An 8,899-nucleotide genomic window follows, 5' to 3' on the forward strand; every position below is an offset into this window, starting at 1 on the left:
TTCCCTCCCTCTCAATCACTCTTCCTCTTCACTTGTGAGACTGCACTGTGCCACAAGTGTCTACTATCCTCCTAGCACTCACTTGTTTTAGTTTTCCTAGTCCAGAATCTCTGCCCACTTAAGATCCTCTACGGTGCCCTAACTGGTTTGACTCAGTGGATAGAGTGTCAGCCTGTGGACTGAAGGGTCCCAGGTTCGATTCCGGTCAAGGGCATATACCTTGGTTGCAGTCACATCCTCAGTAGGGAGTGTGCAGGAGGCAGCTGAATTGATGTTTCTCTCTCATCAATGTTTCTAACTCTCTCCCTTTCTCTCTGTAAAAAATCAATAAAATATATATATTTTTAAAAAATCCTCTATGGGAAACTCAGGAAAGAGAAGAGATGGAAAAAGGATGGCATGTCTCTTCTCCTCCAAAAGGCAATTGGTATGTGCTCAGAGCTAGGAATCAAGCACACTGTGATGTTCTAGAAAGTCACTACCATTTTTCTGTGCCTCTTTTTTCTTTATAGAGATAATAAACCCTGCACTTTTTGTCTCTTCATATAGAAGTTGAAATAATAAATAATGAGAGTAAGAGGTCCATTGTTGAAATTTAAAGCTACCTTTATACAATGCAAGGTATTGATTTCAGAGGAAGCAGAGATAAGGTAGAGAGAACAGGCACAAAGTAAGAACAATTTAGGTTTAAATATCAGCTCCAATGTCAGTACTTAGCTTCTCTGGGCTTTGGTTTTCTTATCCTATCTAATAAAAGTAATATGCAAATTGACCGTAGCTCCAAACACAACAAGATGGCCGCCCCCATGTGGACACAAGATGGTCGGCAGGGGAGGGCAGTTGGGAGGAACCAGGCCTGAAAGGGAGGGCAGTTAGGGGCAACCAGGCCTGCAGGGGAGGACAGCTGGGGGCGACCCAGCTGGCAAGGGAGGGAAATTAGGGGTGACCAGGCCAATAGGGGAGGGCAGTTAGGGGCAATCAGGCCAGCAGGGGAGCAGTTAGGTGTCGATCAGCTGGCAGGGGAGTGGTTAGGTACAATCAGGCAGGCAGGCAAGCGAGTGGTTGGGAGCCAGCAGTCCTGGATTGTGAGAGGGGTCCCAGACTGGAGAGAGTGCAGGCTGGGCTGAGGGACACATACCCCCGTGCACGAATTTCGTGCACTGGGCCTCTAGTTTATACAATAATTACCAATTTTTTTTCATGCCTTATCTCAATCCTCATAATCAGCCTATGAGATAAGTAGTCTAAATTTGACAGATGAGGAAACAGACACTGAGAGATGAAGTAACCTCCATAGCTTTGAATATTGGAAATAAAATTCAAACTGAGACAGTATAAATCCAGACTTGATCTTAACCACTTTTCCACTCTGTTTCCTGGGATTATTATAAAGGGAAAAAAAATAATAAATATAAAATCATTTTGTAAGTACTAAAATGTTATCCTCACATAAAGGACTATTTTCATTATTCTTTACTCTATATTACTGATACCATTTCTACTCAGCAGGGAAAACTCATATATGGTGGAGCCAGAAGACCTATGTGCCCAAAAAATGGAATTTCCCACAATTTCCAAAGTTCAAGCCTAGGGCTGCCAGTAAAGAGATATCCCAGTGTCTGATCTCAGCTGCTTGGGATTAGAATGACCAGAGGTTGGAGCCAGAGCCTAGTAGACTATTTAGACTAGAATTGCAGTCAAAAGTGAAGAGAAATAGTTGGTGCCAACTGCGAAGTTACCAAAGGGGAAATACTGTTCATGTCCTGAGAAAAATCTTGCTGATTCTCCATGCCCAAGACATAGCAGGTACCCAGGCTAGATTGATGGTGTTTTGGGTTATAGACGGCTTTTCTAAGTAGGCAGAGAGTCCAACTAGTGAGACTTAAGTTGCTGTCACAAAAAATTAGATTTCAATTATTCAGAGGGTTCTAACATACAATTATCTATCCCCGCATACTGAGGGCTGGGGCATGAGAGCAAAGGAAATGAAGGACATTTGCTGGAAATGACAATCCAGAAAAGAAACTTCATGTACTGCGCTCCTGAAAGAAGTGAAAACAGCCCTCTTCTAGCTGGGGCCTATTCCTATTAATTGCTGGCTGCCCACTTCAGAAACAAACACCATACATGAATTATCTCATCTGAAATAAAGATTACACAAAATAATCCAAAACAACCACATAGTGCCATAGCTGGTTTTGCTCAGTGGATAGAGCGTTGGCCTGAGGAATGAAGGGTCCCAGGTTTGATTCTGGTCAAGGGCCCATGCCCGGGTTGTGGACTCGATCCCCAGTAGGGGGCGTGCAGGAGGCAGCCGATCAATGACTCTCTCATCACTGACGTTTCTCTCTCTCCCTCGCCCTTCCTCTCTGAAATCAATAAAAATATTTTTTTAAAAAAAACAACCACATAGTAGTAGTGGTTCAAAGATTTCACAAGGTTATTTTCCAACATGAAGACTGCAGTCATGGATGGCAACTCTATGTCCCTGTAACTATTAAGTTGATGGAATCTTGTAGATGAAGGGACAGACTCTCAGCCCATTTTTAGGTGATCACAAAACATGATGGCTTTAAAACAAAAGAAGAAAAGTTATAGGCAATATGGGATAGTGGGGAAGACACAAGATTTGGAATTGGAAGACCAAGGCTTGAGTCCTAGCTCTGCCTCTTATTAGTTATTAAACCCTGAACAACTCATTCAGCCTCTTCATTTCTCAGTTTCTACATCTACAGATGGGGATCCCACCTCTTCCTAGAATTGTTGTGAGCACTGAATGAGATAAACTCATAAACTCTAAAGTATTATATAAACATTAGCTATTTTGATAGAACTGAAGTTTCTCCGTTAATGCTTCACTAGAAAAGCAAATTCAAGAGAAGAAAATTGGTTAGCTTTCATCTCAGTGCAAGATCTGACAAATCCCAATAAAAGAAATCTTACCTTGGAAATACCCAATAATTAGTCTTAAGTGACACATTGGCACTGATGTTAGAAAGATTTTTCAAGGTTTTAGTAATTTGTTTCACATAAAGAAAAATCTGGGTCAGTGCACAGAACCTAAAGCAGGACTGAATGCTATATGAGGGTAATTATATTGTCTATTGAGGTGGAAGGCGATGATAATAAGGAAGTACTGTCACCAATTTTTTCTGGTGTTATTTGATGGGAAAATCTTGTTTCCTACCTAAAAAGAGCTTATAAATAATTTTAACTGTAATAACTACTATAAAAAAGGATAGGATGATATGGACAGGACATATTACAGAGTATCCTAACCTAGAATGGAAGTCAGGGAAGCCCACTCTAAGTGACTCCTATCTGAAGGGTGAGTATGACTTAGGAATGCACAAATGAAGATGCAAGAGTCCTCAGTTGGGAGCAGCATGGCATTTTCAAAAGAGGCAAGTATAGTAACCTGAAACATAGGGGACAGTAAGGAAGTTCTATGAGATAAGACTCCAAATGAGTCAATCACCACACATTTCAGAGCCTCAGGCTCTATTCTATATCAGGCACTGTTCTGAGCACTAATGTATTGGGTAAAAAGAGAAACATGATCCCATCTTTAAGGGCTCACACTTCAGGAGGTGTGGAGAGAAACAATCTATATATATAAAAGGCTAATATGTAAAGCATCCCCTTGAGAGTTCGACTGGGAGACTCAGAGTCTGATCACTCGTTATGACGTGTGCTGACCACCAGGGGTGGCACGGAACGAAGGAAGGCCCCGGCCGGCAGCCAGAAGGAATGCTCTGTCCGGCAGCTGGAAGGCCCTGATCAGCCCTGATTGCTGGCCATGCCTAGGGACCCTACCTGTGCATGAATTTCGTGCAGTGGGCCTCTAGTAAACATATCTATATTAATAATAGAGGAATATGCAAATTTTCCAGGACTCCATCACAGTAACGACCAAACAGCAGGCTGCGTGGGGCAACCAGGCTGCCTGGGGGGTTAGTGAGGGACGACCAAATGACTGAACAGCAGGCTGCATGGGGCGACCAGGCCGACAGGGGGGCAGTTGTGGGCGACCAGGCCAGCAGGCAGAGGCAGTTAGGGGTGATCAGGCTGGCAGTGGGGGCAGTTAGGGACAATCAGGCAGGCAGGCAGGTGAGCACTTAGGAGCCAGTGGTCCCAGATTATGAGAGGGATCCCAGATTCCAGAGGGTGCAGGCTGGGCTGAGGGGACCCCCCCCCCCATGCACAAATTTCGTGCACCGGGCCTCTAGTAAATAATTAAGTGTAATTTGAAGTACTTTAAGTACTATGAAGAAAATAAAATAGGGTTTTATAGTAGTGAAGTGTGACCAGCAAAGGCCTTTCAGAAGAGATCACAACCGAGTTGAAGCCTTAATGGAAAGAAACAACCATGCAAAGTCAAGGGGAAAAGCATTCCAAGCAGGAAAAAACAGTAAGCACAGATGCCCTGTGATAGGTGAGTTAATGGATGGAAAGGTCAGTGAGACCAGAACATAGAAAATGAAGAGTAGAGAGAGATGAAGTCAGAGAGACAGGCAGGAGCTAGATCACATAAGGCCTATAGACCATTACAAAGAACTCAGATTTTATTTTAAGGATTTTATAAAAAGGAGTGAAATGATTTATGCTTAAGAACATCACTCTGACTACTGAGAGGAAGGTGAACTGTACGAGAAGAGGACAGGCAAAAAGACCAGTTAGGAAGCTTCTGTCTAGGAGAAAGATATTGCTGGTTTGGACTTTGGGATCTTAGTAGTTATTGAATACTTAAATTTGAGGCATATACTGATGGATTATATATGGGAATCAAGAATGTCACTTGACTTTGGCCTTTGCTATGAGGTGGATATTGGTACAGACCCTTTACTGAGATGGGGGAGGATGTTAGGGAAAGAGATTTGCAGAGAAAAATCAATAGTTATGTTTTGGTTAAATCTGAGAGGCCTATTAGACATCCCAGTGAATATGCTAAGGGGGCGGGGGTGTTCCTTAGTGTGCAAGGGATGGAAATATACATTTGAATCATCAGTATTTAGGTGGCATTTGGAGCTGTTGGAACAGATGAGATCATTTAGGGAGAAAGCATAGGTAGAGAAGGGATGAAGGCCTTTTTTAAGACAGGTAATGAGTCTAGGTTAAGAGTCTATAACAGTGGTTCTCAACCTTCCTAATGCCGCGACCCTTTCATACAGTTCCTCATGTTGTGGTGACCCCCAACCATAAAATTATTTTCGTTCCTACTTCATAACTGTAATTTTGCTACTGTTATGAATCATAATGTAAATATCTCATATGCAGGATGTATTTTCATTGTTACAAATTGAACATAATTAAAGCACAGTGATTAATTACAAAAACAGTATGTAATTATATACGTGTTTTCCAATGGTCTTAGGCGACCCCTGTGAAAGGGTCGTTCGACCCCCAAAGGGGTCGCGACCCACAGTTGAGAACCGTTCATCTATAAGATTCATCACCTGTTTATCCTAAGAGCAATAGGAAGGAGTCTATCCTAAAAGCAATAAAAAAAAGGACATGATCACATAGCTCTGAGTTAGAACCCCTCTGGTGTAAATGTGGGAATGACCCAGAACAAGAGCAGATGAAGAACCAGCCAGGAGACTCCTGCAGTTCCAGGCAGAAACTGATAGTAGCCTGGTCTACAATGATGAAAGTGTAGATGAAGATAAGTGGACTAGTTTGGAAAATGTCTAGGATGATGCCTACTTGTGATCTGGTAACTCGATGAGGTGAGGGACAGGCAAGGATCATTCCTAGTTGTCTGAACTAGGATAAAACATAAACACAGCACTTTGAAAAAGGAGCCTTGGAAAGTAAGTTTTTTGTTGTTGTTAATCCTCACCGGAGGATATTTTTCCATTGATTTTGAGAGAGTGGAAGGGAGGGGGAGAGACAGACAGAGAGAGAAACATCTATGTAGGAGAGAGACAATGATTGGTTGTCTCTCACACCAGCCCTGACCAGGGCGATGGGTGATGATCGAGCCTGCAACCGAGGTGGGTACCCGGAATCGAACGGGGACTCTTCCGTCCGAGGGCCGGCACTACCCACTGAACCAAACCTGGGGAACCTGGGTGGCAGGTTCCATCCTGGGGTGTGTGGGAGGCAACCAATCCGTGTGTCTGTTTCCCTCACATTGATGTTTCTTTCTCTCTCTCTCTCTCTCTATCCCTCCCTCCCTCCGTTCCTCTCTCTAAAAATCAATGGAAAAAATATCCTCCGGTGAGGATTAACAAAACAAAAAAAACAACAAAAAGAAGACATGATGTATGTGACAAGAACTACTTCAATGGAAGACCTGTTTACATGGCAACTGCTAAGCCTGGGTAAGGGTGGGGATAGATCAAAATAAACACGTTTGTTATCAGGGAAAGTTTTTTAAGGAGGGTGGGTGTGCGGAGCTGGGGGCAGGCTCAGAAGACTGGAGTTGTGCCCGGAGCAGCATTTCCCCTGGGTGTGGCCCGGCAGAAAGATGGGTCCCTGAGATCTGGCCGACAGAGAGGTGGGCGAGGATCTCCACCGAGTTCCTCGCCGGCCTGTGGAAGGGGAGTCAACGGCCCCGCAGAGGCCGGCACTTGGCTAAGGCCCACAGCCGCCATCGCGCCCCTTGCCGGCCCCACGCCCCGCCCAGCTCCCTCCATCCGGGGCGCCGCAGCCGAGGCACCAGGCCTCCTCCATGGTGCCCAGGCCCTGCGGTTGGCCCAGGGGGTGCTGGGCGTCCCAAGGGGTCCAAGGGCTGGTAAAGTTACATTAGCGGGCAGCTGCGGAGTGGTGGGGTCGGGCCGGGCCGGAAATCTCCCTGGGGATCAAAGAACGAACTGGAAGGGAGCACCAGGCCTCTGGGGGCCGTTACCTAACACCCAAGGACCTCCCAGACCCAACCAGGCTCTTTCTCGAAAACTAAGGGCTCTTCGCACCTCATAAAGGTGACCTGGGCAGGAGTACTCACTAAGGAATGGTCTCTGTAAAAGGCGGGCGTCGACCTCGAACGAAGCGGGGTTACAGGGCCCACTCGGCGACCGCCCGCGCCCTCTCGACGTTGCGTGCGTGCGTGCGTGCGTGCGTGCGTCTGTCCAGGGGTCAGAGGTCGCGCGAGGCGGAGACCCAGAGCAGCCAAGGCCCCACCTACGGGAGCTCAGATGCGCAGGCGCCTTTCAGCAGTTCCCCAGGCGTGTGCACCGAGTTCATTTCTCGCCTGCGGCATGCCTGGCGTGGTCAGGTCCGGAACTGTCCACTGCAGAGCCCCTACTGTGTGCCGAGCATAGTGCAGGCACTGTCGGTACACGCTCTCCTTTCATCCTCACTGCTGTGCTGTACCAGTAAAGCAGCCACGAATATCCCAGTTTTAAGGAGGTCTGGAGCCCTGGCCAGGTAGCTCAGTTCAGAGCATCGTCTGATGCTTCAAGGTTGCGGTTTCTATTCTGGTCAGGGCATATACAAGAATCAACCAGTGTTTCTCTCTCTCTCTCTCTCTCTCTCTCTCTCTCATAAAATATCAAAATATATCTTTATCGATTTCAGAAAGGAAGGGAGAGATAGAAACATCAATGATGAGCCCTAGCCGGTTTGGCTCAGTAGATAGAGCCGCGGACTGAAGGGTCCCAGGTTCGATTCTGGCCAAGGGCACATGCTTGGGTTGTGGTCTCCCTTCCTCTCTAAAATCAGTAAAAAAATATTTTTTTAAAAAAGAAACATCAATGATGAGAGAGAATCATTGATCAGCTGCCTCCTGCACGCCCTCTATTGGGTATGGAGCCCACAACCCAGGCATGTGCCCTTGACTGGAATGGAACCTAGGACCCTTCAGCCTGCAGGCCAATGCTCTATCCACTGAGCCAAACCGGCTAGAACAGGGGTCCTCAAACTACGGCCCGCCGAAAACATTTATCCGGCCCGCCGGGTGTTTTTGCCACCGCGGTGTGCATAGGAATTTGTTCATAGTTTTTTTTAAAACTATAGTCCGGTCCTCCAACGGTCTGAGGGACAGTGAACGGGCCCCCTGTTTAAAAAGTTTGAGGACCCCTGGACTAGGACTATCATAAATAAAGAGGGGAATGGGAGCAAATTGTGGAGGCACAAGGGCTTGAACAGAGAGCTATGTGATTCCAACTCCAACTCCAAGCACCTTCCCTCCCACTTCCCGCTGACCAAATTCTGACTATGCTGTGAATTATTAGGTGATTCCGTTCAGGTCGTTCCCACGTTTGGCTGGGTAGGGCTGGAGGTGTTAGGTGTGCTGCCTTCCCGATAGCAGGCCTGCCAATTTGGGAGACACCCCCTGGAGGCCTCTTATCCCTATGGTCCTGCATTCTCCTGCCTCCACCTTAGCTGCCCATCTTTCCTCTGCCTAATGTTAAGGTAAAAACATCCAAACCTATAAAGAATTTTTGTGAGTTTATTTGAGCCAAACTGTCGACAATTGCCAGGAAGCAGAATCTCAACCGATTGGACGTAGGTGGGTTACGTGAAATGCATTGGTGCTAGGTTAGAGAGGCAGAAGAAAGCAAAGCGGGATTGGATAAAAAGTAAAATGATAGACACATACTTCTTTCACTTAGGTGGGTACAGAAGAGTTAATAGTCAACAATTAACATGATAGCAATAACAATGAAGGACATTTGGTTGTGCCCTGAGGGGTATGGAAAAAAGGGAAGTTACAAGTAACCTGGACATTTCTATGAGGTTATTGTAGATGCAAAAAGACAATAGGCTCAGTTAAGGTAAAGACTGACCTTGTCAGGGAAGATACTGGCCTAGGACCCGACTACCCACCATAACTGCTTTTACTTAAAGTTTTAATTTCAGACCATCCTTGTGGTGACTTTAGGTCTTAGAGTTTGCAAAACTGCCATGCAGGCCTTCCCTGAGCTTGTCAGGTTAGCATGTGGCTCCTTTCATC

The sequence above is a fragment of the Myotis brandtii genome, unplaced genomic scaffold, assembly GCF_000412655.1.
Source record: "Myotis brandtii unplaced genomic scaffold, ASM41265v1 scaffold187, whole genome shotgun sequence".
In the NCBI taxonomy this organism is placed as follows: domain Eukaryota; kingdom Metazoa; phylum Chordata; class Mammalia; order Chiroptera; family Vespertilionidae; genus Myotis; species Myotis brandtii.